The 27,914-nt window shown below is 40.8% G+C and overlaps 1 protein-coding gene across 1 annotated transcript in view; it reads left to right on the plus strand.

Moving 5' to 3' along the window:
* The first annotated feature begins 8,707 nt into the window (after positions 1 to 8,707).
* LOC122811800 (histone H3.3A) overlaps positions 8,708 to 27,914 on the plus strand; it is a 369,158-nt gene continuing 349,951 nt past the window's right edge. The window contains exon 1 of the mRNA XM_044083915.1: positions 8,708 to 8,808. The gene's annotated coding sequence lies outside the window, so the exon portion shown is untranslated. The remainder of the gene's footprint in view (positions 8,809 to 27,914) is intronic.

Genomic DNA, 27,914 nt, shown 5'->3' on the forward strand with positions numbered 1-27,914 from the left:
ATTCGTGTTTCTAGGAGTTTTATTTCATCCTGTATATTCTTCACTTTAGAGATGAGATTATTCCTGTAATAGGCGGCCTTATTGATTAATATCCCTCTGATCAGAACCTTGGTGGTAGCCCATGAAATATCAAATGGAGTGTTGGTGTCTTTAATGGCAAGAATACATTGATCTAACAAGGTATCAATTTCTTTTTTAATATCAGTCTTAGCTAGTAGATTAGGGTTAAGTTTCCAACATCTCAACAAATTGTTTGGGGGGGTAGATCTGGATTGATCTATAGTTAGAGTAATCTTTGAGTGATCAGAAAGTGATCTCGGATCTATGCAGACAGAAGATTTAAATTTCCGAAATATGTCCGAAATTAAAAAAAAATCCAATCTGGACCAGGACTTATGACATTGTGAAAAAAAAGTATATCCTTCCTTATTCAGACTGTCAGCGTTGTTACAGTAGGGGTCAAATAGATTAAAATCATTTTTAAATTCCGAGATAGCAGAGGTGGCCTGTGAATTATATGAGGTAAGTTTATTAGACCTGTCTAAAATTGGATCCTGGATAGAGTTCCAATCTCCCCCTATTATAAAGTAGTGTCCTGGGAAGTTATGAAGGATATTGTATAGGTTCATTATAAATTTGTGCTGAGACGTGCAGGGGTGTGAATAGCCAAGAAACTTGAAGGTTAACCAAAAGGTGAACACAAATCACGAACGCCACTCACTTCTATGCTGGCCCCAATGGGAATTCTGATGAAGTCTCCTGAAGGGAGATGAATGTGCTTAACCCATCTTTTATTTTGTGTTTTCATTCAATACAATTGGCCTTTTATTGATGGATTGCCTGTAGTCATAACAATATAACCTGTGGAGTTCTGTAATCCATCTCTCCCTGTGTTGAGAAACAAAGGTTAGTAGAGACTGTGAAAGCACAAAGGAGAGAAGGCAGTAAGAAAGTAAGTGATTGTCTACATTAGGACACAGTCATACTTTGTGCAAGTGTGGGGTGTGCCAACTTAACTGACAAGCCCACTGGAACGCATAGTTAAACCCCTCTCTTCCAAGGGAAGGTGGAGGCAAAGGACCTAAATAAAGGAAATTTTGTAAACATGTTAATTCTCTTAAGATGAAGCATCTTCATCTTTAACCTCAAGTTGTTTACTAGGACACTAGGGTAATGTTTACTAATAAATAGAAAGGTAGAAACTATATATGGCTTCTGGCCAGGTCTGTGAGATAAGTCTTTATGAATGCATCAAGTTTTGACACACTGTAGTCAACCATGCACTGGTCACATATTATAACTCAATAAGAGTGTATGATTTAGTTTTATTATGGTGGTGTTGGCAGAAATGCATCAAGTTTGACACACTGTAGTCAACCATGCACTGGTCACCTATTATAACTCGCAATAAGAGTGTATGATTTAGTTTTATTATGGTGGTGTTGGCAGAGTGGAGAATGAATAAAGTTCTGGTAGAGAAGAGTTAAAAAGCACGAGTATAGAAAGACCCCCCCCCCCCCCGAGAACCACATTAACATGTACCTTTTCCAAGTGAGGCTGCGGTGGTGTAGCAGTAAGTGTTGCCTCACAGCAAGAGGTTCTGCGGTTCGATTCTCGACTGGCACCTTCTGTGTGGAGTCTGCATGTCCTCCCCGCAGTCGAGTGACGTTTAAGGACATGCAGGTAAGTGCGTGAGTGGGTGTGCCTTCCTTGAAGGTTGGGCATCAGGCTGGCACCATAAAAATTCACTGCCATTCATTAGCAGACCGGAGTTCCGCTGTGGCAACCCCTAGCCGTGAAAAGCCAAGAGACAGTTTATTATGCCTACAAGTAAGTGAATGCCTCAAACAAGGGGTACAATATTGCTAATCTCAAAATAATAGATTTAATAGTTTTAGGGGAGGCAGATGAAAATGTAAGTGGCATTTTATTAAGTGCTGGGAGTACAAAATGGAAATTGTTTAAAGCAATGGAGAGACCAAGGCCCAAAAATAGGGACACTTAAATACTGCTTTTATTGTTAGAAACAATGTTGCATTGAATATTAACTGAACTGGAAGTTATGACCGTTTATTCAGTTAGTGTTTGCTAGATTTTATTGCCTGTTAGAACTCCTGCATAGACAGTAATTGCAGGCGGGAGTAGTCTCATTAATTGATATTATGTTACTGCCTATTTAAGTGGTACATTTTGGAATATTTTCTGCTTAAAACCTGAGCTTTGGTTGGCCAAGATCTGGACGTATTAAGAGAATTTAAGTACCTTTTATCTGCACTTTTTTCAAATACAGCATTTTAATTGATTTGTTTCATTGAATATTAACTGAACGGGAAGTTTTGACTTTTTATTCCAGTTAGTTCCCCACCCACTCTCCCTGGTTTTGATTTGGTGTTAAATCTTGGTGGCTTTGAAACTGCCCAGCCTTCTTGTAAATTTGTCTTTGGATACTACTTCTGGGCCCATCTCATTTGCTCACTCAACCGAGTGCAGTGAGATCATATTCTGATTTCAGGCACTCCTACTGTGTACAGAGAACATCTGGGAATGAAAGAAAAAAAGCTCGTTTCCTGCCTTTCCTGTAAGTGGTCTAGACTGTTTGTAAGCTTCTGAGCCCCAAAGCCTTTGTGTTGGAGGGAAGCCTTCTAGCTTAATTTTGTTTCTTAGAACTAGTCAGTTTTCTACTTTCAGCACTCGTATCCGTTTCTTTGAACTCAGAACTTGTTCAGAACTCGTAAGCACTAAAGCTGCAAATTGCTACAGCACTCAACTTTCCTCACTTGTCTAGAGGAAAGCAGTTTTTAGTACTTAAAAAAATACGCACCTATCCAGGCATGTCTAAGTGTCAGCTCCCAGTGATTTCTCCTGTCTACTTGATGAATCTGGGCATCTTGGGGCAATGCAGAAATTGCCTTATGTACACAGACAACCCTCTCCTCCTACCACTCAACACTACAACCTGTGAGAGATGCACTTATATAGCCAAACTGGAAGCAAAGCTCTCTTCACCAAAGACTGGACTAGACAGTCAAGAGAAGGTAAAGACTTGCACCACACCACACTCATCATAGTCCCTCAAAACCTACACCACCAAAACACACACATAGAAACACGAAACGCACACCTACATTCACAGAGGCTCCAAATAAAAACCTGCCCAAGCATCAGGGACCTACAAAGCAGAAACGCAAGCAAACTCCACCCCCAACAACCCAAATTACACATAGTGTGCCACTCAACCACACCCCATGAGGCATAACGTACCAAACACTCACTCAGGTCACTCCACAACAAGTACGACACTGTCATTGTCCATGTTGGCGTGAATGACCTGAGATGCACCTCCCTGGACTACATGAAGACAGACATGGAGGAGCTCCCTGATCTTTAAGCCCAGGCAGGTATGACCCTAGTCCCGAGTAGCATCCTGCCATCACCCAGAATGATACCACAATGTAAGGACAAAATAATTGACTTCAACAATTGGCTAAGCTTCTGGTGTCATTCTAAGGTGATCCAGTATTTGTCTGCCTGGGACGACATGATCGACAGACCACAATGCTTTGCCAGAGATGGCCTGCACCTGTCACCCTTGGTATTCCGGATACTGGCTAAGGCTCTTGCCACCCCTATAGTGCCTTCTTTAAGCAAGGTTCAAATGACAAATTCACCACCGTTAACAGGTACAAGCAAGCAAAATCTGCGGGTAATGATACTCAATGCTAGAAGTCTAAATCTCAAAATGCACTCACTCGAGGCACTCCTTAAAATGGAGAACATCGATATCTGTGCAGTGACAGAGACCTGGTTCAAAGCTCCAGAGAGCACCCCTGAGTTACCAAGCTATAATGCATACCACACCTTTCGGCCACCTAACCTGGAACAAGGCACTAAAGGTGGAGGCGTATCCATATTCAATTAAGGATATCCACATCTCCAGGCTAGTTGCACAGCATAATGCAGAGATTATCCAAGTGCAATTAACTTTGGGCAAGACCGCAATCCAAATTGTAGCTTGCTACAGGCCCCCCACCATGCCCCAGGATTCCCACTCTTCTTGATGCACTGGAAAGTATTATGGTACAACCCAACACCCTAATAGGCGATTTCAACTACCCCACCATTAACTGGGAAAATTACTCATGTACCTTTTGCTCAACATTTTCTGGAATTCATAAATTCCAACACCTTGGATCAACTTTATTCACACCCCCACCAGGGGTAGCAATATCTTAGACCTGGTCATTACCAACATGGGTAACCGGTGTTCCACACCAGAAGTCAATTCCTCGTTGGTCAGATCCAACCACAAGCTAATCACCTTAGACATCCACATCCTGCCCCCATTTAGGGAAACCACCGTAAAAAACAACTTCTCCAGAGCCAACTTCAACACTTAAGACAGAAGTGGCAAACTTCATGACACCCATGCAGACAAAGGTATGACTGCCGAATCCTACACAAATACAAGCACTTGATTATGCTATCCCCAATTGAACCAAGATGCTATCCTCCAAAAAAAGGATGCCAATCTGGTGGTCCTCTGCCATAAACAAACTCCAACAGAAGAAACAGTAGCAAGAGTAAAATCCCATGACTAGAGGAACTCCCTGGTCAACCTCAGTAAGAAGCGGAGACCCCTCAAAATCCTCCAAAGCGAGTTACGAAAACGAAATTGCCATTTACTCTAAAGACAACCACATAGCATTCTATAGCTATGTCAAAAATCTAAACGGCAACACTCAGATCTGCTCTGAGTTGCAGCACAATGGCACTAAATATACAGAACCAACACCCTGGCAGATTACCCCTCTCTCACTCCCTAGAGAGCCCATCTCTACACCAGAAGAATGCAAAGTTCCTGTAATCACAGCTGCACAGGTTAAAAAACTCTCCAAAGCCAAGAACACAGCAACCATGGGACCTGACAATATCCCAGACTGCGTTCTACACGAACTACTACAAAATGAACTGCACCCTAACCAAGTACCATGTTCAGTCATAGCCCCACTTCAGGCTTTGTGCTCACTGAATGGCACACAGCAACGGTTATCCCACTTCACAAAGGGAGAGCCACGACGGACCCCGGGAACTACCACCCCATTAGCCTGACGAGTCTGGTCTGCAAGGCCATGGAAAGCATCATTATAGAACTCAAAGACATTGGTAATCTTCAAACTCTGGACCCTACACAGTTCGGGTTTGTAAAAGGCAGATCATGTCTCCTAAACCCAACTGACTTCTTTGAAGCAGTCACTAAAGCCATAGATAAAGGTAAGGTAGTTCACACAACTTATCTAGATCGCGCCAAGACTTTCAACACCACCCCCCACTCTGGAATTATAGATAAGCTCAATAAACTAGGTATAAATCCCTATGTCATGATGGGCTGCCAACTGGCTCACGGACAGAACCCACACTGTGAAAGTAGCAGACTCCAAATCCAACTTCAGACCAGTGACAAGTGGAGTACCACAGGGTTCAGTCCAGAGTCCTCTCCTGTTTGGTATCAGCAAAATTGAAGTGCATTAACCCACCAGGTGCGCAGTAGCAAGCCCCGCCCAAACCCCACCTGCAACCATTTTGACTGCACCGCCCACTGGTTTTGAAAGATACCACAAAAACACTAGATTAGCAAAATTATAAAGAAAATACAGAAAACATTATACGTATAACAGTAATTATATACTTATTGCAAAATACTTGTGTACTGACTCATTTGTGGTCTTAAAAAGTTCATGTTCCTCAAAGTTTCACATTGAAAGAGTCGGTCACAAATTCAGTGTTAAGATTTTTTTTTTTAATGAAATCCATGGTAAATAGAAATTAATCATTAATTCATTAAAGGATCTTCTTTACAGTAAAACCAGCATATTTGAAGGTGAATGTTCCTCGTTTTGGCGATGGAAGGTTGAGAGCTATGGCTATTTCATTCTATTTTTTACCAATGTTTTTATTAGTGGAATCGCGGCGTTCATGTCAGTGGCTCTTCCATTCTACCGTTCCTTGAATGTTTTCATTAGTGGAACCACATTGTTTAGGTCAGTGGCCTTTCAGTCTACTGTTACTTGATTGCTTTTATTAGTGGAATCGCGGTGCTTATGCCAGTAGCTCTTTCATTCTTCCGTTACCTGAAAGCTTTTATTAGTTTAACCGCAGTGTTCCGTCAGTGGCTCTTTCATTCTACTGTTGCCTAAATGCGTTTACTAGTGGAACTAGGGTTTCTGCCAGTGTCTTTCATTCTACTGTTACCTGAATGTTTGGTTATTGGAACCGCAGTGTTCATGTCAGTGGCTTCTTTATTTCATTGCTACCCGAATGTATTAGTAGAATAGCAATATTTATGTCTGTGGTTATGTCCGGACTTACCACCACTGTTCCAGAATTAATCCAGTACAATAATATTGATGGCACTTTAGTATTTTGATAACTGTAGAGGAGGGGGACTGCTCCGCCCTCCCACATGTCAATCACAGTGGGCACGCCCATTCCTGTGCAAACTGTGGTGGATTAATGCACTTCAGAGAAGTAGATACCAAGGTGAAATTGAAGTACAGGCTAACACAGAAGGTCTTTGGCTAACTGTACTCATGAATTACCACACAAGTGGTAGTCTACTTAATGCCAAAAGTGTGAAGAGAGACCTTGAGACACAGGTGGACCGTAGTCTCTCCTTTGATAATCACATCACTACAGTGGTCAGGAAATCCTACGTGGCTCACCTAATCTAGGAAAAGGTAATTGCCCCCCCCCCCCCACTCAGACCCATTATAGAGTACAACACCCCTTTTGGTATGTACCTCACAAGACATCTACAAATGGAAAGGCCATAGAAATACCTCACAGAGGAGGATTACTGGCCTCAAACAGATGCCGTAAGCAGACAGTAAAAAAAAAAAAAACAGCTTTACACCGTCACGTATCGCCTACTCGGAGGTGAGCTCTGCCCAACATCTCAAACCCACAGCTGTTGGCCATGTTCCACTTAACCCCAATCCCTCAGAGCTACATGCTCTAGGGACATAAACCTTGTCACCACAACAAAACAGAACATGCTGGAGGGATGGATTTCTGTCCCAGAGACTTCTCATACTCTGGAACAGACCGTCAAACAGAGCTCCTCATTAGCACTCAAGAAAAATATTGAGGCTTGGATGGGAAATAAGAAATTCACCCCAAGGATCACTTCTATGGCTCTGCTCAAAAGGAAAAACATTTTCTTGGGTGGCGAAAGCCAGGGAACCTTTTTGGCTAGGCTTATAAAGGCTCCTAGGGCCAATAGCCTAGTACCTACATATGAAAGTTGAAATAATTAGGTTTTGCATTACAATCTGTCTGAAAAGTATTACGTCTGAAACTCAATTGTCTGCCATTATTTTCTAACTTCAGCCTCAAGGACTTAACAGAAAATTTTGAGAAGACAAAAGTCAGGACATTCTGCGAAAATCTGTACATTGGAGGGGTATACTTGCCACACACATAGTAAACCCCATTACCACCAGTACGCAAGTCCACAGTTACTTTTGCCACTTCAGCTATTTCCCTTCTTATACACATTTGGCGTTCACTAAACGTCCCAGTTAAAGATGGCGGACATTTGAGATCTCCACCCACCCATTCTTCACGGCACCTTTACGTGTTTGCCGTGAAGCAGTATACATTTAAAGCTGGGTTTACTTCCGCACAAATATCACGATAACATTCTTTTCCAATATGGAATCACTAAAAATGTAGACAAATTTAGTAAACGGCGAATCAAGTAAACACAGATTCTCTAACCTTTTTTAAAACAAAATGACCCCACTGCTCTCGTTACAGCGCCAGTTAAATGGGAGGACGCCAGACGTCATGCCAAATCACAATTCCCCGCCCAGACCCAGGAAGAATTGGCCAAGATCCAAGAACTACAGTTTCAAATACTAGGGACTAAGTGAGCGGTTCGCTGGTTTTAAAATAACTTAATTCCGACAAAGCTGATTACTGTAACCGCAACAAAGCGATTTAATAAAAATGCAACGGTATCATCCTGGATTAAATTCCAATACAGCAAGTACAAAAAAAACCCCAAAAACTACAAGATGGAACGTTTAAGAACACTAAATCACTTCCAAATGTCTCCTGTTTATTTTTACTCTAAAACATTGCTTAGTAACGTACAAATCGCGTCAGAAAATCAAATGCTAACAGCATACCTACCTAGTACAAGTAAATAGGGTTATATACCCACGTGGGGCAATACCACACCCAAAGATAATGCTACCAAGGCAAATGGCCCCAAGACGTAGCACTACATCTTTCTACAGTTATCCACATACACACAACATGCGGCTCTGGAAGCAATTTACTCAAATAAGTAAAACAACTACACAGACAAATATATTACACGAATTCCATTTTGAAAGCCTACAAGACAGGTTGAATATGGCCTCCGCGCCCCCTTCCCCCATTGTCCATTTCAACCTGAAAGCACCCAAACTAGTACCCCCAATAAACAAAACTCCCCAATACTCCATTTTAACATTTCGTACATGTTGAAAAAGAATTACACACTTTAAAAAACGTATTTTCCCCACAACTACACGTTTTTAAGTTATTCTCCAATTAAAACAGAATAAAAATCCAAATTGCTACTCATAATTTTACTTATTGCCATACTTCTAAAACATACTCCTAGGCTTGAGCACTCCCGTTTGAGTTGCATTATGGGATGTTGAATGACAGGGTCGCCATTTTCCCTAGACTCTCAGTTTGCTGTACAATCGCATTGTGTTCGAGACAAAATTTCCTGGCTGGCACATAAAATACAAAAAGGTAAGAAACCCTCGCTAAAATAACCCGCAAAACACACTCGGGGCGTTCTATCGCCGATTTAAAACTTTCCACGTCTGATTTCTTAATTTTCTGAACCGATTTAAACACCGTATCCGTTTTTATTCCGTCAGAAAATAATTCAGGAATAAAGAGAGCAGAAAACCATCTCAGACAACGACGAGACAACAAAAAAATCATGTCTAACAGCTACTGTACCAAATGGGGCCTAAAGGAAGAATCGCGAAGGTTTGGTAGTCGCTGTAAATAATATCAAAATAGTACGCTGAATCAAGATTTTTTATAATGCTTTCTTTGCTGTAATATTTAAAAAATGTATCAGTTATCCCCGCTTCGTCTGCGCTCTTCGTCGGGCCTTACTCTGTTCTCCATAAGCAATGAGGGTTGGCCTTTCTCTGAAGCGTCGTGACAGCCATAGAAGTCATTGCGTGCGGGCTGTTTATCTGGTCCCGCCCCCTTTTCGTTTCGCTGATTGGCTGTGCTTACTACACTAGATATCGAACGTGGCAATGATTTGACAATGCCTTTGCTTGCTATACCTTGTTTTATCTGAGCTGATACATTCGAAAATGCCTATCCCCGCGGGACATTAAACTCCACCCCTGACATTGTGGTGGTACTTAGTCTCAAAAGTATTTTAAAGAGTTTTAGCTGTTTTACGTAATACTTCCACTATCTGTCAGTGATTATTTTTTTAACTTTTCGGAATGTAAAATAGTTGTGGGGTGTCCGTTAGGGCTGGCAATTTTATCATTAATTAAATTGAAAGTAGTATATTTGTTTTGTGTTTTTCATACTAAAATATGCTAAATGGTGTGGATCAATGCTAATAAAATGTTAACTATAGGTGGGTTGTACAGTACTAATTTTAACTGTTGCTGTTATAAAATGTAGGAAGTTGCTAGAATAACCGGTTTTGAATTAGGATATCTTTTGTGAGTGATGAAACTCAAATATGTGTCACTTATTTAGTGACTTGAAACCTGAGTGATTTGGCAGAAAACCAGCAGAAATTTTATAAGTAATGTTCCAAAAAAAAAAGAAAGAAACACGAGCAAAACCTGGACAGTTGAGAGCTATGGAGTGAGTGGGTGACTAGAAGTTCTTTTTGTTTTTTTACTAGTTATATTTGGGTACCTTCTATGAGAATTGGCAGTCGCTGTGTTTAAGAAAAGTTTGGGTGTGAACATGGCTATCTGCCATCATTAGCGTTGCTTGGCAATAAATGCATTGTTTAAATTCGTGTGGGGCAAGTTATCGAGCTGAAAATGTTGAGGCGCGCGCACGTGTGTCTGTATTTTTTTTTTGGGGGGGGGGGGGGCACTTTTTACTGCCCTATATAGGTGGATTGGTTCCCGACAGGAGCTTATAAGGAACAATGCAGTGATGTTGGTGCAGTAGAAGTGGTTTAGAAGGCAACAACATCACTGCAAGTGGTTTACGATGCAGTGATTTTGCTGCAGTGTAAACCACTTGCAAAAAAATAACAGTGTACATACCTGTTAGGGTGAATGTGCATGATATAAAGGTTCCGTCAAGTGAACGTTTTTCAAACAGTGGAATTTTTAAATGTCTACAAGTTTATATGTGTGTGTGTTTGCATATATGTATATATTTAATGTGCCTGTGAGCTGCTACTTCTGTGAAAACGTCCTGCACTGGTTGTTCAGGGTAATGTCTCTTCACAAACAGGTGTGTTTAAGAACTTGCTTTCTAAAAGAAAAGTATGGTCATCGGTGATAAGTTGTGACAGTCTAATAAACTGATCATGCAGCATGTTCTTTTTCATAAAGAAATTTTTTATTTTATATATATATATATATATATATATATATATATATATATATATATATATATATATATATATATACACGTCAACTTCATAATTTCGAAATACTGAAGTCCCGAATTTCAGTATTTTGAAATTATATACCTGAATCACGGAAACACAGAAGCGTGAAATTCAAAATCCCAAAGCTTGGAGATGTTGAAATTCGCGCTTCTGGTGGTGTAGTGTGTGAATGGATGGGTGGAAGTTTAGGTAAGTGTGTATGGTGGTTAGGGGCTTTAGTGTGTGTTGTGACTGTGATATGTGTGTGTGAGGGATGGTGAAATGTGTGGGTATGAGTTTCCTTTATGTATCTGTGGCGATCTTGGAGTTAGTATATTTAAGTAGGGGGGGGTGCAGGGGGGCTTGCCCCTTATCTGTTTGATTGTGGGGGGAAATATGTGTGTGCTGTACGTGTATTGTATGCTCAGGATTTTAAATTTCACGGTTTTGGGGTTTCGGGAGTTAGTGTTTTCGGCTTTGTAAGTTTGAAATTCGGGATTACAAACTGGACCTATATATATATATATATATATATATAGATATAGATGTTAAGTTGTCTATCTCGCCTTCATTCTTGCTGGATGGGTTCGGAGCCGACCTCGGCTCCGACTCGGCCACTCTAAAAGCTCGAGAGTTGGTTCCACCGGCTCGAGGCTCCCCTTATATCCCACAATGCTAGGCGAGAGTTACCTCAGATCTCGTTTGCCGCTACAGCGATCGAGGTGTTGGTTTTCTACCGGTTCTTGGTAAGTGACTTTCTTGTAAAGTTAGTGTATTTAAACCCCTTTATTTTTAATTTTTATACTTATTTCCCTTAGTTTAGAGGAATTCTTGCCCCTTTTTCTTAAAATTCCTGTTTTTTCCCCACAAGAAGTTTAAGTTCTTCCCCCGGGCCTTCAGGCCTTCTTCCTTCCCTAGTGGGTGTGTGTGTGTGTTATTTTTCTTAATTTAAAACCTAGTTAGTTGTTTTATTTTAAGCTAAAACTAGACAGGGTGTAATCAGTGTGTTTTTGACTGTGTGTGTGATTGCACTTTCGGAATGTCTAAAGAATCAAAGGTCTCAGGCTTCAAGAAGTGTGATGCGTGCTGTCAGAAGATGTCTCTGACAGACGGTCACACTTCTTGTGTCTACTGCCTGGGACCTTTGCACCTGCAAGACTCCTGTGCTGTTTGCCATGGCTTCAGTCCCAGGGTCCTGCAGGAAAGAAAAAATAAATTAATTTTAAGAGGTTTACTCAAGCCTGAGGATTCCCTTACTGTGTCTTCAGGGAAGCCCTCCAAGGCTTCTAGGTCTTCGGCTCCAGCAACTGAGCCGAGACCTAAGGCTTCTAAACCTCCGCCTACATCGGCTCCGGCTGGAGCCGATGAGTCTCAGTCCACAGTTTCTGTGGTTCCCTCGGCTCCGGCTGGAGCCGAGGTATTAGAAATTCCCGTGTTGGCTCTGACCAGACCTTCGGAGCCGACATCTAGGAAGAGGTCCAGGTCACCATCCCTTGGCTCCGTTCATTCGGCTCCAGGATCTCCCCTGCTGTCTGAACGGAGCCATAAATCTCACTCCTCTAGGTCATCGAGGCTGTCGGATCATGACCTTCAGAGGGTAGTGAGTCGACTTCTTAAGTCCGAGGCACTGGCCCAGATGCTTCAGAGCCCGACTCATCAGTCGATGCCTGCCCCTGTCCATCAATATATTCCTCCTCCGACTCCGTTGAGCTCGGAGCCGGGTCGTGTCGGAACCGAGACTGTGGTAGCGTCGGAGCCGATACAATTGTCTTCGGCTCCATCGTTGGCTCCGATTTCTTCCTTAGAAGAATCTCGGTGCCGGACTTCCATCATCGGCTCCGAGGGGGTGAGTGGCATCGGACCCTTGTCCGACCCCGCTCTTCCTCTCGGAGCTTCGGCGCTGGTGAGTTCGGCTCCGACATCGGCCTCGAAGCCATCACTGTCGGTGCCGAGGGAGGTTCTCAGCTTCTCGGAGCGGGGACCTCTGGCTTTGCCTGACAGGGGTGCATTCGAGGTCATGCGGAGTGTGTTACAGCCTGGCTCTACTCCACAGTCGGCTCCGTCCGCCCCTCCCTCTACAGTGCCTCAGGTCAAGTCGACTCACTCCCTCATCCCGGACCGCAGAGAGCCAGCTCCTCAGGAACCCCCTGTGGGGATTTCATCCTCTTCCGAGGCCTCTCCTGATTTGGCAGAAGAGCCCCCTCGGAAGAGGAAGTGTAAGAGGAAACACATTGACTCACCTGAGTCCATCACATCTGACACAGATTTAGATGATTCCGAGGGTTCCCCCCGTTCCCCTTCTGAAGATGTCTCCTTTGCAGACATTCTAGAGATCCTGAAGCAGAGGGAAAATTGGCCAGCCCTTAACCCTTCGGAGGATGAATCTGTGTATCTTGAGGCGTTGGCTCTCACCCTTCCACCTCCTGGGTGTCCCCCTTGACCCCTCATGCAGGTGGTTGCTAAAAGGCATGGACGGCTCCTGATTCAGTGGACCCCACTCCCAGGAGACCCTCCAAATTCATAACGGCACCAGCAGACAAGCAGTTCTTGACAAAAGGAGTTTCTGTGGATGCTATGGTGGTAGCTGCTGCCACTAAGAAGGAACTAGCTGATCCTTCAGTACCTGTCCATCCACCTAACAAGGAATCTAGGTCCATGGACAGGTACGGAAGCGGATGTTCTCGTCAGCGACATTTACTATGCGTTAAGCTGAACTACCTGTGCCATTTCACTCGTCTTCAAAGGGACTTGATCAAAGAAGCGAGTGACATGTTGAAGGACCCTACAGCTGCGGGGTTTCAAGATAAGATGAACACTCAGCTGGCTACCCTTAACTCCATAACCAACTCCTCCATGCCTCCTTTCTTATGCGGCTGATGGAGCGAGTAGGGCCGCAGGGACAGGTGTGGCCTTACGTAGGCATGCCTGGATGCGGCTATGCAATTTTGCGGACCCCTTCAAGACGTCTTTCACTAACTCCCCGTTTGATGGATCATCTCTCTTTGGTCCTCAAGTGAAAGAAACCTTGACTAGGTGCGAGACTGATGACAAGACTCTTTCTGCCGTCGGAGTCCGTTTTTCTACTCCTTCTAGACCTTACCCCAAAGGCCAGAAAAGTGGAAAAATGTGGTTCCGTAAACAATCTCAAGGGACTTCGCCTGACGCACAAAGTCGTTTCCCTGCCAGAGGCAGAGGCGGGAATAACAATGGTAGACGTCGCCCTCGAGGCAGGGGGGCTCCGCAGAACCAGGGCAACCAGGAAGCTTTCTCTGATAAGCCCTTTCAGCATCCCTGAGGTGTTGCCTGACTGCCCACCTTCGGAGGCAGTCGGGGGAAGATTGTCACTGTACCCAGAAGCCTGGCTATCCCTGACTCAAGACAAATGGGTACAGTCCGTCATTTCCGAAGGCTATTCTATCCCCTTTCTTCGCATTCCAAACCAATCAAAAAATTCCCTTCCAGATGTTCCACCCGCTCAAAGGGATCTAGCGGTTTTGGAAATTTCAAAACTGCTTGCAAAAAGAGCAATTCAGCCAGTTCCAGCAGACCAGCAAGGATCCGGAATCTACTCAAGGTTCTTTTTAGTTCCAAAGAAAACAGGGGACTGGAGACCAATTTTGGATCTCAGTATCTTGAACAGATCAGTCAAGAAAACAAGATTTCGGATGGTCACGCTGCAATCCATCCTTCCTATTGGGAAAAGGAAACTGGATGTGCTCTATAGACCTTCAGGATGCGTACTATCACATAAAAATGAACAGACGCTCCAGAAGATTCCTCCGCTTCAGGCTGGGAACCAGTCATTTTCAGTTCAGGGCCCTGCCCTTTGGTCTCACCACTGCCCCCGGTGTTTACCAAATGCATGGCAGTGGTAGCTTCTCACCTGAGACGACAAGGATTCTGGGTGTTTCCATATTTGGACGACTGGCTCCTCACAGCTCCCACCAAGCATCTCCTTCTGATGGCCAGGGATTACACTTTTCGCATTTGTCAAAAGTTAGGCATTTCAATAAATTGTGAAAAGTCTGTTTTGTCGCCTTGTCGTACTATTACTTTCATAGGCGCAAATCTAGACACAGTAGACATGTCTGCAAGACTAACACATCAAAGAATAACAGACATTCACAAACTGGTCTCACTCCTTTTCAACAACAACAGAATCAAAGCCAGGTTGGTACTGAAAGTGTTGGGAATTATGGCGGCTGCCATACCTCTGCTTCCATTAGCCAGATTCCACATGTGGATCCTTCAATGGATGCTCTTTACACAATGGTCATACCAGCAACTTCCAATGTCCCACACCATTATGATCACGCAGGCGTGCAGAAATCATCTCATGTGGTGGATGTCTTCCCCTCAGCTCTTGTTGGGAAGACCCTTTGTTCCACCCCCTCCGGTTGCTACTCTGACAACGGATGCCTCCCTGATCGGGTGGGGGGGGCATTATCAGGGAAGGACGGTCCAGGGCACATGGCAACCAAACGAATGCCACTTGCACATAAATGTTCTGGAGATGAGAGCAGTGCTTTTAGCGTTGCAAGCCCTTCAAGACTCTCTTCCCTTGGGAACGATTGCAATCCAGACAGACAATATGTCTGTAGTGTGGTACATCAACAAACAAGGCGGAACCAGGTCATACCCCTGTGTCGGAAGCACTCAGATTGTGGCAATGGGCGATTTCTTCTCAGCGGTTTCTGATAGCAACGCACATCCCGGAAGTCCAATCAAATTGCGGACAAGTTGAGCAGAGCTATCCTCATGCCTCACGAGTGGTCTCTGAAAGACTCTGTTGTGAGAGAAATTTTCCTCAAGTGGGGTCAGCCTTGCTGCGATCTTTTGCTACTCCCCAAAACAGCAAGTGCAGAGAATATTTCACTCTATTCCCTTTACCAGGCCAACCCAGCAGAGACGCTCTAGTCCAAGTTTGGCCCCGGGACTTTGTATGCATTTCCTCCTTCCCACTAATCTCTCAAGTGATACAGAAAGCTATCGCTCAGAAGGCCTCATTGATCCTCATTGCTCCTTACTGGCCTCGACAGGTGTGGTTCCCCTTTCTACATCAATTTCTATTGGGCGACCTTGGCATCTGGACCTAGTTCCAGATCTTTTGATCCATCAGTCGGGTCAGTTTCATCGCTCCCTCCCCTCTCTGAACCTCACTGCTTGGTTCCTCCAGTTCCAACCTTAGCCAGGCTTCCTCAATTATCTCACTCCGTTCGAAATATTTTGATAGCTTCCCATAAATCTTCCACTCGGAAGATTTATTTGAGTAAGTGGAAACGCTTCACATATTGGGCTCAAGGAAGGGACATAGATCCTTTCACTGCTTCCATCCAAGTAGTCCTTGATTTTCTAGCTGAACTCTTCCATGCAGGTTCATCTCCCTCTACTCTTAAAGTTCAATTGGCATCTATTTCTAACTTTCATGTGGGTATTTCTGAATCTGCCTTAATGTCCCACAAGCTTTGCAAAGCCTTTTTGAAAGGAGTTTTTCTTCTCAGACCTCCTATAAGAAATCCTCCTTCTCCTTGGGACCTAAATTTAGTTCTTACTTCTTTGATTCTTCCCCCTTTCGAACCTGCAGTCTCCTGTTCTTTAAAATTGCTATCATGGAAGACTCTCTTTCTGGTAGCTATTACTTCAGCTAGGAGAGTTTCAGAGCTTCAAGCACTCAGCTGTCGACCTCCTTATCTATTGTTTCATAAGGACAGAGTATCCTTACGAACGAACCCGTCCTTTTTGCCTAAGGTAGTCTCGACGTCAAATCTAAATCAAAGCATTGACCTCCCTGTCTTTTTTCCAGAATATTCCAATAGGTCTGAACAAAAATTACACTGCCTGGATGTTCATCGTCAATTGAGGTACTATTTGGATAGAACAAAACAATTCAGAAAATCTGACCAGCTGTTTGTCTCCTATGCAGAAGGCAGAAAGGGACTTTCAGTTTCAAAGGTATCATTATCCAGATGGCTAACATCTTTGATTTCCCTTGTATATGAAATTAGACACCAAAAGCTGCCTAATAAACCTAAGGCCCATTCCACCAGAGCTTTGGCTACTTCTTTAGCCTTCCAAGACAGACTGCCTATTGACACCATTTGTGCAGCGGCTACTTGGGCTACTCCTCACACTTTCATTTCTCATTATAAGTTGGATTTAGCTTCTAGGCATAGAGCTAACTTTGGTTCCACTGTTCTCAGGAGTCTGTTCCGTTAGGCCACCCGGGACAAGGTGCTAGGGATGCGGTCCCATCCAGCAAGAATGAAGGCGAGATAGACAACTTAACATTTAGAAGTTATGTTCTTACCATAACGTTCCATGTTAGTTGTCTTCTTCTCGCCTTCTTCTTGCGTCCCACCCTCCTTCCCCCTGGCCTGGACAGACCTAGAGGAGTTGTGATTGTGACCTCTCTTTCTACCACCTCTTTTATTAGGCATATGCTGTTGTGCATATTTCCTGGATGAGGATTTAGGTCACCCTTCTTTCTCCCTGGTTTTTAGAGGTGGACTTTGTTTATAGCTATTCTGATACTATTATAAGCTGGGGTTAGCTTACAAACGAGATCTGAGGTAACTCTCGCCTAGCATTGTGGGATATAAGGGGAGCCTCGAGCCGGTGGAACCAACTCTCGAGCTTTTAGAGTGGCCGAGTCGGAGCCGAGGTCGGCTCCGAACCCATCCAGCAAGAAGAAGGCGAGAAGAAGACAACTAACATGGAACGTTATGGTAAGAACATAACTTCTAAATATAGATATATATAATATATATATATATATATATATATATTATGTAGAATCCAATAGCGAAAGGCAGCATATAACCCCCAATTCAAAAAAAGGAAGTCCTCTGGTTATCAGCTTCAAGTAAATCCACAAAACGATATAAAAATAACTGGTTTTAATATAAAACAACAGCGAAACAGGACACACAACGTAAGCGCTTTCACAGGCTTTCCCGCTTCATCAGACGTATCAAGACAACAAATGAAGCAACTCACTTACATATATAAATTATTCAAAATACTTAATTAATCAATTTAGCAAAGGCATACTAGCTTAAAGTGCCAATGCCTACTAGGATATAAGGCAACTTTAAAATTCATGTCACGCTGAACGATAATCTCATTTCAAATAATCAAATACATATATAACATGTGCATATATAACATCAATAAATTAATTAATTCTATTCCAGAAAGGCATCTCACATTTTTTGACACTGTTCAATATTCCACAATAACAACGGACTGTCAGTAACTTCTATGCTGTAATCACATCTGACATGTTGAGAATTCAGAGCACGGTTTAATATGCTACAGTGCTCTGATTAGTTAGTTATTCATATAGTGTATGTTCAGAATGCAGGACAAATATAAAACTACATTAAATTATAAATATGTGAATGATAAATAAAATATATAAATAGTTATGTCAATAAATTTGATGTACAGCCATTAACTATTTAATATAAATACCCATATAAAAACTAAATAAACACGCTATAAAAACTATATGTATATATAAATAACAATATGAACAACTGAATACTATATAAAATAAATATAAATATAAATATATAAATATTACAACAAATATGTTATAAATATATTATATATATATAAATATACAGTTACTATAAATAACTAAATAAATTAGTAATTAATAATCAACAATCAATAATAATTATTAATAATCAATCATTAATCATCAATCACCAATGAATTAACCAAACAACACATTAGTGAAAAAGGAGTTACCTCAATGGCCTTGCCTTTAAAACAGGCTTTAATGAAATGGAATCATTCAGACCTAGGCCACGATGTGCTCCTAGTCTGAATATCCATTCAATCTCAGCATATTCAGTGTCATTCATAATATTGCCCAGTCTAAGATTTACATATTGTATATGAAGAATTTGAAACATAAAAATGTGTGATTCACCATATTTCATAACATGTTTGGACAGAGCATTATATTCCTCCTTTCTGGCTATGCTATAATAATGATCTCTAATCCTCTCACGTAGTGTCCGATTCGTTTTACCAATATAATAACAATAGCAAATTTTACAATAAGCCACATACACAAGGTTCCTAGTACTACAGGAGCCGTTAACTCTCAACTGCCACAGGCGTCTCGTTTCGGGATGTCTATAGAATCTGGACTCATCTATGTACATACATTGTTTACAACAATTGCATTTTTTAGTACCCATAAACCTGGGGAGTTCACATGGTCCTGTGTAATTGCCTATTCTGTTACGATAACAAAGTTGTTGTTTCAGTGTTTTATTATTGCTAAAGATAAACCTCGGTTTATCACTTAGCAATTCCTTGGTTTTATCATCAACTAATAAGATATCCCAGCAACTGTCAATAGCTCCTTTGATTCTATCAAAGTTAGAACCATAGGGCAGAACTAAACCTGGTTTGTTATTATCATTATGTTTTGTCGTGGTATCAATACCACTGCTGGAAAAATAAGGTTTGGCAGTAGTTCTCCTGTTGTTAACAACCTGTTTACATATAATTTCAACCTCCTTATCTGTATATTCCCTAGTTAAGAAATCCTTTTTAAGGTTTTGTAGTTCTATACTTAGTGTGTGGTCTTCATTACAAAGTCTAGCTAACCTAAGGGCTTGTCCTTTCACTATATTGTTAAACACTCTGGGATTATGCATACTAGTACGATGTAAGAAAGCTGGACAGTGACATGCTTTACGAAAAACCTTTGTTACTATATTGCCATTGATTTTACTAATTGTAACGTCCAAGAAGTTAATCAAATTCTTAGAAAAAGTCATGCTGAACTTAAGAAATGTACTAGAGCAATTGATGTCTACTAAAAATTTTTTAAGAGATGCTTCAGTGCCATCCCACAAAATAAAAAGATCATCCACAAAGCGTCTATGAAATACTACTTGTGGTTGATTCATTAGATGTTCCTTCTCCCATGATGCCATAACGAGGTTAGCGTAAGCGTTTGCACAGCTAGTGCCCATCGCTACGCCTCTCTTCTGTTTAGTCTATCACTGAAAAGAAATATATTATTTTCCAGTACGGTTTCTAAAAGAAGACAGAGGAAGTCTGCTTTAACTATTTCCATCTGGCCCTCTGTTATGAGCACATCTCTTAACATACTGACACCTATGTCATTGGGAATGCTCGTAAAGAGTGACTCTACATCTAATGTAACAAAGATTAAATCAGATACATTACCTATACTTTGTGTGAACATGAACAAATCTATCAAAAAATGTTCAGTGTCTAATAATATATGCTTATACATTCCTAAGGTATGCTTGAGTTGTTGATCTAAATATAAAGAAATACCTTCTGTGGCCCACCCTGCACCAGATACTATAGGCCTAAATTTAGGACTGGTAGGGTGTTTATGTATTTTGGGTAGGCCATGAATCTGTGGAATAACAGGATATTCAACACTAAAGTAATTAAACATATCTTTTGTTAGTATATTTAAATTAAGGCATTCTAACAGAACGCCTTTGATGTTATCTATTGTCTGATTTACCTCTATCATATTAATATGCTCATAGGCATCTGATTCCAACATATGATTCATGGTGTCAAAATAATAGGGGGCATCCATGATAACAATAGGTCCACCCTTGTCTGATGGTTTAATCACTATATTCTCATTATTCTTAAGGTCAGTTAATGCTTGAATCTCTTGTTCATCAATGTTTGGTGTGAATGAAGCTGAGTTAAAATGTTGGTCATTGTAAAATGCATTTTCAACAGCCTTAACAAATACTTCTATATTAGGGGGTAAGGGTGGTTGAAACTCACTCTTCTTTTTTAAGGTGGGAGCATCACATGATTCAGAACCTAACATTATTTTCAATGCTAAGTTTCTAGCAAACATGCGTACTGAAATAATAGCATCACTTATGTCCACTTTGTTCGTTGGTATGAACCCCAGCCCCTTATTCAACAGGCTGCTCTCAGCTTCAGATAAAGTATATTTAGAAATGTTCCATATTAAGTTTTTTGCAGCCACATCTTCTTGATAGTGTGTGTTTGCTGCTGCGGTGCATCCTTCCTCTTTTGTCCTCGTTGGTTGTCCGCATCCGAAAATTTCCTTCTGCCCGTTCGTATAGGAAAGGGAAAAACCGAAGGGTCATTCCCAACCGGACTATTTACAAATGTCTTCCTCCTTACTTCAGGATTTTCTTGAGTAGTATGTTCATCACTGGTTAACTGTTGAGACGCAACAGAATCTATATTGTGGGGAGATAGCATCAAAACTGAAGTTTCCCCATTGGTTGCGACTATTCCTTGCTTCATAATATTGGGTTGCCCCATGATGTTCATATCACTTTGACCAACCTCTAGAGATGTACCTGGTCTCATTGGTTTGTTATAAGTACGACCTTGCTGCTGTCTTTGATGTTGTATCGCACCATTATTGTCACCATTATTGCTGTCTCTGGGCCACATAAAAACATTATGCTTGGCAAAATCTTCTAGATCTCTAGATATTTTCCTTTTCTTTTGCTCTAATAGCTTGGTCTCATATCTTTGCACTTTTTCAACAAGCTCATGCAAATATAATTCAGTAGGTCCATCACCATAGACCTCAAACAAATCACTTTGTTGTTTAGTCACATTAGCCTTCAAGTCATTCTCCAAAGGTTGAAAAAAATCAATAAGCAGTCGCATATAAGCTTTGCTAGTTTCAATGTTAATTTTCTGCCATTTACTCAAAAGTTCAGCATAAACAGTTCCATAGCTTGGCATATTTAGGACCCTAAGGCCCCTTGGTATTATGTTTAAATTAAGACTTGCTTCCAAATGGAAGCGTTGACATTGTAAACGCTTATATTTAAATATGTCATTCTCTATACTTCATTTAAGCAATAAAATGTCATGTTCGTTGTTCTTACTGGGCGCTTTTGCACCATTGAACTCACTTACATCAGCTTTTAGCAACGGATTTGCTACGTCCATTAGTAGATTTCTTAGTCTCATGTTACCATCATTGCAGTGTTCATTCGAACCCAACGCTGCCGCTGCTATACCCTCCATGTTCAACGGATATATCACCACACAAATAACCCAAGTCAAAAAACAAATTATGTAGAATCCAATAGCGAAAGGCAGCATATAACCCCCAATTCAAAAAAAGGAAGTCCTCTGGTTATCAGCTTCAAGTAAATCCACAAAACGATATAAAAATAACTGGTTTTAATATAAAACAACAGCGAAACAGGACACACAACGTAAGCGCTTTCACGGGCTTTCCCGCTTCATCAGACGTATCAAGACAACAAATGAAGCAACTCACTACATATATAAATTACTCAAAATACTTAATTAATCAATTTAGCAAAGGCATACTAGCTTAAAGTGCCAATGCCTACTAGGATATAAGGCAACTTTAAAATTCATGTCACGCTGAACGATAATCTCATTTCAAATAATCAAATAAATTTCCTTCTGCCCGTTCGTATAGGAAAAGGGAAAAACCGAAGGGTCATTCCCAACCGGACTATTTACAAATGTCTTCCTCCTTACTTCAGGATTTTCTTGAGTAGTATGTTCATCACTGGTTGTTGTTCATATTGTTATTTATATATACATATGGTTTTTATAGCGTGTTTATTTAGTTTTTATATGGGTATTTATATTAAATAGTTAATGGCTGTATATCAAATTTATTGACATAACTATTTATATATTTTATTTATCATTCACATATTTATAATTTAATGTAGTTTTATATTTGTCCTGCATTCTGAACATACACTATATGAATAACTAACTAATCAGAGCACTGTAGCATATTAAACCGTGCTCTGAATTCTCAACATGTCAGATGTGATTACAGCATAGAAGTTACTGACAGTCCGTTGTTATTGTGGAATATTGAACAGTGTCAAAAAATGTGAGATGCCTTTCTGGAATAGAATTAATTAATTTATTGATGTTATATATGCACATGTTATATATGTTTTTGATTATTTGAAATGAGATTATCGTTCAGCGTGACATGAATTTTAAAGTTGCCTTATATCCTAGTAGGCATTGGCACTTTAAGCTAGTATGCCTTTGCTAAATTGATTAATTAAGTATTTTGAATAATTTATATATGTAAGTGAGCTGCTTCATTTGTTGTCTTGATACGTCTGATGAAGCGGGAAAGCCCGTGAAAGCGCTTACGTTGTGTGTCCTGTTTCGCTGTTGTTTTATATTAAAACCAGTTATTTTTATATCGTTTTGTGGATTTACTTGAAGCTGATAACCAGAGGACTTCCTTTTTTTGAATTGGGGGTTATATGCTGCCTTTCGCTATTGGATTCTACATAATTTGTTTTTTGACTTGGGTTATTTGTGTGGTGATATATATATATATATATATATATATATATATATATATATATATATATATATGGATCCCATTCAAAACATCTAAGGTTTATAACATCGAAGCTGCAAACATTGACTGTAACATCTCAAACTAAAATCTAAAACTCATAACATTGAATTTCATAGCATTGAAACTTTACATCACAACTTCAAAACCTACAGATCGCATGTAGGCTTTCCGCCCTGCAGAAACGTAGTATAAAGTGTGTTTACTACTTTGGTGTTGTTTTAGGTGGTGGGAATGTTATTTACATGCGATTTTATAGGTTTTGAAATTGTGATGCAAAGTTGCAATGTTATGAAATTCAATGTTATTAATTTTAGACATTATGGTCACAGTGTTCTGAGCTTAGATGTTATGACCATTCAGTGTTTTGAAGGGGATCCATGTGCAGCTGTGAAAGGTTTTTGAAAAAAGGATAAACAAATAACTGAATATCATAGCCTTTTTAAATGTAATATTTTGTGAGTTTTGCAGGGAGATATTCCCTGACATTCAAAGCACAGATAATTAACAAAGTTGCTGTCATTATCAGGTTTATACATCTTCAGGCAACTAGAGACTTAATGGGTTTAAAGGCCCTGGGAAGGGGAAACTGCAGCTTTATATGATAGCATAAAAATGGAGATCTGTAAAATTTGAGCCTGGGTCTCAGCTTTTTGACCTTATTAGGTATAATGTAAACTATTTTCAATTTGTGTAGATTTTGGCAGTTGTGGGTACCATGTAGAACCGAAAAAACTCTGGATTTCTTATATTTGTGAGTGGACTACAATATTCATCATGCATAGTGACAAAACAGAACTGTGCGGTCACATATGCAAAAGGAGATCAGCAAGTACTGCAGAAGTATAAGGAAGTTGAGAAGACACCTAAGTGTGGGCTGAATTACTGAAAAGTAGCCACATTGTTTAAATGATTAATAAAAATATGAGCCGTTATTAAAGCACTCAGCTGGTTTCAGTCAGTAAGTTATAATGAGATAAGACAAAAAAAAAGGTGGTCTTGCTGTTCCGTTGAGATTGCAGATTCTTTTAATGCAGTCTTGAAGACTAGTTTCACAGGAGCGTACCTCAGTTTGGCACGGAGTGTATTCCAGATTTCCCCAACAGTAACAAAGATACTGGGCATCTACACATGTACTCTTTGTCTTAAGAATCCAGACTAATTTTCTGGCAGAGAGTCTGAGTTTCTATTGAGTCTTCTGTAACACATTGTCATCAGACAGAGATGAACAGTTTGGTGATTGTAAAAGCTTATGAGCAAATCTCAGCTTCATTACATATAATTGGTGATTAAACTCTTTAACTACTTTAGGAACATAGAACGTGTTAGGCAAATGAGTACAGAGACCTTAAAATGCTCAGCTATGTAAGCAAACAAACTTAAAAATTATTGCCACCCTTTTTAAACCCTTAATAATACTTACCTCTCAAATTGAACAGGATTGTACATGATAATCCCATTGTAAATGTGTCAATCTGTTCAGGATTTTATTTGAACTGTAGTTGTTAAATATACAATAGACTAGGAATAAGTTGAGCTATCCTTCCAGTGAGGCTTATTTATTTGTCTGTGTAGATTTAGGTCCTTAATGCAGAGACGCTGGTTTTACGAAGAAATAGGAGGTCAACTAAGACTGGGTCTTTCATGGCTCAAAAAGTGAGACACAGATTACCTTTGAAGAACCTATTCTTTCTGGGTAGTTGGAGGATTTAAGGCCTTTAATTTTCTTGGTTTAATAATTTTTTGGCCTTTCCAGTTGAGCAAAATGCTTGTATTTGTACATACGAATGGGGGCATTGTACTCAGTGGTAGGATGGATATGTTGGATCTTGAAGCCATTCCTTTGGAAATTAAGTAACCCAGATAGAAGAATTTTCTGACTAGGGTGGTAGCATGATGGTAAAATGATATATATATATATATATATATGAGAGAGAGAGAGAGAGAGACAGTTAGCCACATAAGTACCCAGGTTTCTTATGAGTATATCTGTTTGAAGATGAGTACCATTTATAACATGTGAGGTGATAGCAACTTGTCTGCAAAATGCTAGTATGCCACACTTTTGTTAAACCATGTATGTGTGTTTTCTGGCCCTTGTTGGAACGGTTTTGTATTAGTGAATGAGTGGATGACAGTGCCCAGTTTGCAGTCATAAGCAGACACGATCAGGTGCACTTCTGGGTTATTGGCTTGGATGTATGCAAAATAAAGGCCAAACAGGAGAGGGCCTTATGACACCGCACAAATTACAGTTTTATGTCCACAGAGGAGAACCAAAATGTTCATAGTTTATGATCTGTTATAGCCAATTTGCAATTCAGTGGACAGTTGTGTGGGTTGCATTAAGCTTGTCTAATATTTCAGTAGTACCAGCATGGGAGATGATGCCAAAAGCCTTGGCCAGATTGGGATAAAGTGTGTACAGAATGACCACAGCTCCTGTAACCTTTTCAAAGAAGCTTACAAGGCTCAGGAGAACTTTGTTTTGCAAGGATGTAGAGTGATGGGTCCTACCATGTTGCCCTGCAGCAGACCTGGCTAATCTGTTATATGCGTGTTCAAGTTTTTGTGGGAGAAATAGCTGTAGACTAGTTAGAAGATGAGCATTGTATAGGAGCTAGTAGGTGTTAGCAGTAGTATGCCTAGCATTTTGTGATGAATGGTGCCTGGAGTTGTTAAAGTTTGCAAGCCGTTGATTAATCCTGATGACCACATTATTCACTTGTCAGACGTAAACTGATTGTCAAAAGAAGGAATAAAGAAGTTTTGTTAAGCTGAATTCTTCAGTGAGCGATGGTCTGTTCAGGTAATGTGAAGACATAAATTTGCTTAAGTTAAATATATTCATCATTTTCTCGGTTATGAGAATCAGCACTATCAAGTATATTTTGTTTGTATTTGGATACTCCTTCTGGACCTATCTCATTTGCTCACTCAACTGAGTGCAGTGAGATCATATTCTGATTTCAGGCACTCCTACTGTGCACAAAGAGAGCATTTGAGAAGGACAACCCCTGTAGCCTCTTAATCCTGCTGTGTTCCCTCCCTCAAAAAGAAAAAAAATATACATATATATTCAGCTGCTCTTACTGTAACTGTCTTAGTTGCTGTTCTGCGTGCTGTTATCTGTTCAGTTGTTCTTACTCTGCACTTATTACTGCTTGTTAGTAGCCTTCTAATTTAATGCCTTCTGCACTTGTTTTTTAGTCACTTGTTAATTTAATTGCATTTAATTAAACTGTATTTGCCATAATATTGATAACGTGTGCTAGCCTGCACTGCATTTGAATTGTATTTACTGCTGTTTTAGCTGCTTTTCTGTAAAAAAAAAAAAAAAAAAAAAATTCCTAGCTTGTTTCCTGCCTTTCCTGTAACTTATCTAGTCCAGATACAGACTTGCTGTATCCAGGACTATTTGTAAGCTCCTGAGCCCCCCAAGCCTTTCTGTGTTGGTGGGAAGCCTTCTAGCTTATCAGTGGGAGCACTAGGTAGCCTATCTACCACAGGAGGAGAGGTTTCTGGCCCAGAAATTATAGTTTATTGGCCGTTTGGGAAGCTCTTTCAACCTTCTGATTCAAAAGGCTGTGTTTGTGCTTGTTTCCTGCCTTTCCTGTTACTAGTCTAGTCCAGGGACAGATTTGCTGTATCCAGGACTCTTTGTAAGCTTCTGAGCCCCCCCAAGCCTTTCTGTGTTGGAGAGAAGCCTTCTAGCTTATCAGTGGGAGTGGTAAGCATCAGATAGCCTGTCTACCACGGGAAGAGTGGGTTTTGGCCCATAAATTATAGTTTATTGGCTGTTTAGGCAGTTTTCCATCTCTTTCAACTTACTGGTTTAAAAGCCTGCGTTTGCTCCCCACCTTTCCTGTAACTAGTCTAGTCCAGGTACAGATTTGCTGTATCCAGGACTCTTTGTAAGCTTTTGAGCCCCCCGAGTCTTTCTGTGTTGGAGGGAAGCCTTCTAGCTTATCAGTGGGAGCGGTAAGCATTAGGTAGCCTATCTACCACAAGAGGAGTGGTTCCTGGCCCAGAAATTGTAGCTGCTGTCTGTTTGGGCAGTTTTTTTCCATCTCTTTCAACTTTCTGGTTTAAAAGCCGTACTTGTGCTTGTTTCCCACCTTTCCTGTTACTAGCCTAGTCCAGATACCGAGTTGCTGTATCCAGGACTGTTGGTAAGCTTCTGAGCACCGCAAGCCTTGCTGTGTTGGAGGGAAGCCTTCTAGCTTATCAGTGGGAGTGGTAAGCACTAGGTAGTCTTATCTACCACAAGAGGAGTGGTTCTGGCCCGGAAATTGCAGTTTATTGGTCGTTTGGACAGTTTTTTTCCATCTCTCTCTCGGCTTTCTGGTTTTAAAGCCTGTGTTTGTGCTTGATCCCCACCTTTCCCGTAACTAGTCTAGTCCAGGTACAGATTTGCTATATCCAGGACTGTTTGTAAGCTTCTGAGCCCCCCAAGCCTTTGTGTTGGAGTGCAGCCTTCTAGCTTATCAGTGGGAGTGGTAAGTACTAGGTAGCCTGTCTACCACAAGAGGAATGGTTCTTGGCCCAGGAATTAGTTTGTTGATCATTTGGGAAGTTGTCCATCTCTTTCAACTGTCTGGTCTAAAAGACCACATCTGCGCTCGTTTCCCATCTTTCCTGTAACTAACCTACTGGAAAGCACTAGAAAGCCTTAAACTGATACAAGCCTTCTAGCTTAAAAGAGAGACTTTGGAGTGACCGGAGTATCAGTTTTCTGTATTTTCTTGCTGTACTTAACTGTTTTCCGCCTAAACGCTGATTTTCCAGCATTTATTGTGATTTAAAAGCTTGTTTTTTTCACATATTGTACTTGTTTGACTGCCTGCACTTTTAAAAAGTTGT

This window comes from Protopterus annectens, chromosome 1.part0 (genome assembly GCF_019279795.1).
Source record: "Protopterus annectens isolate FY-2018-M chromosome 1.part0, PAN1.0, whole genome shotgun sequence".
NCBI classification, from domain to species: Eukaryota; Metazoa; Chordata; order Ceratodontiformes; family Protopteridae; genus Protopterus; species Protopterus annectens.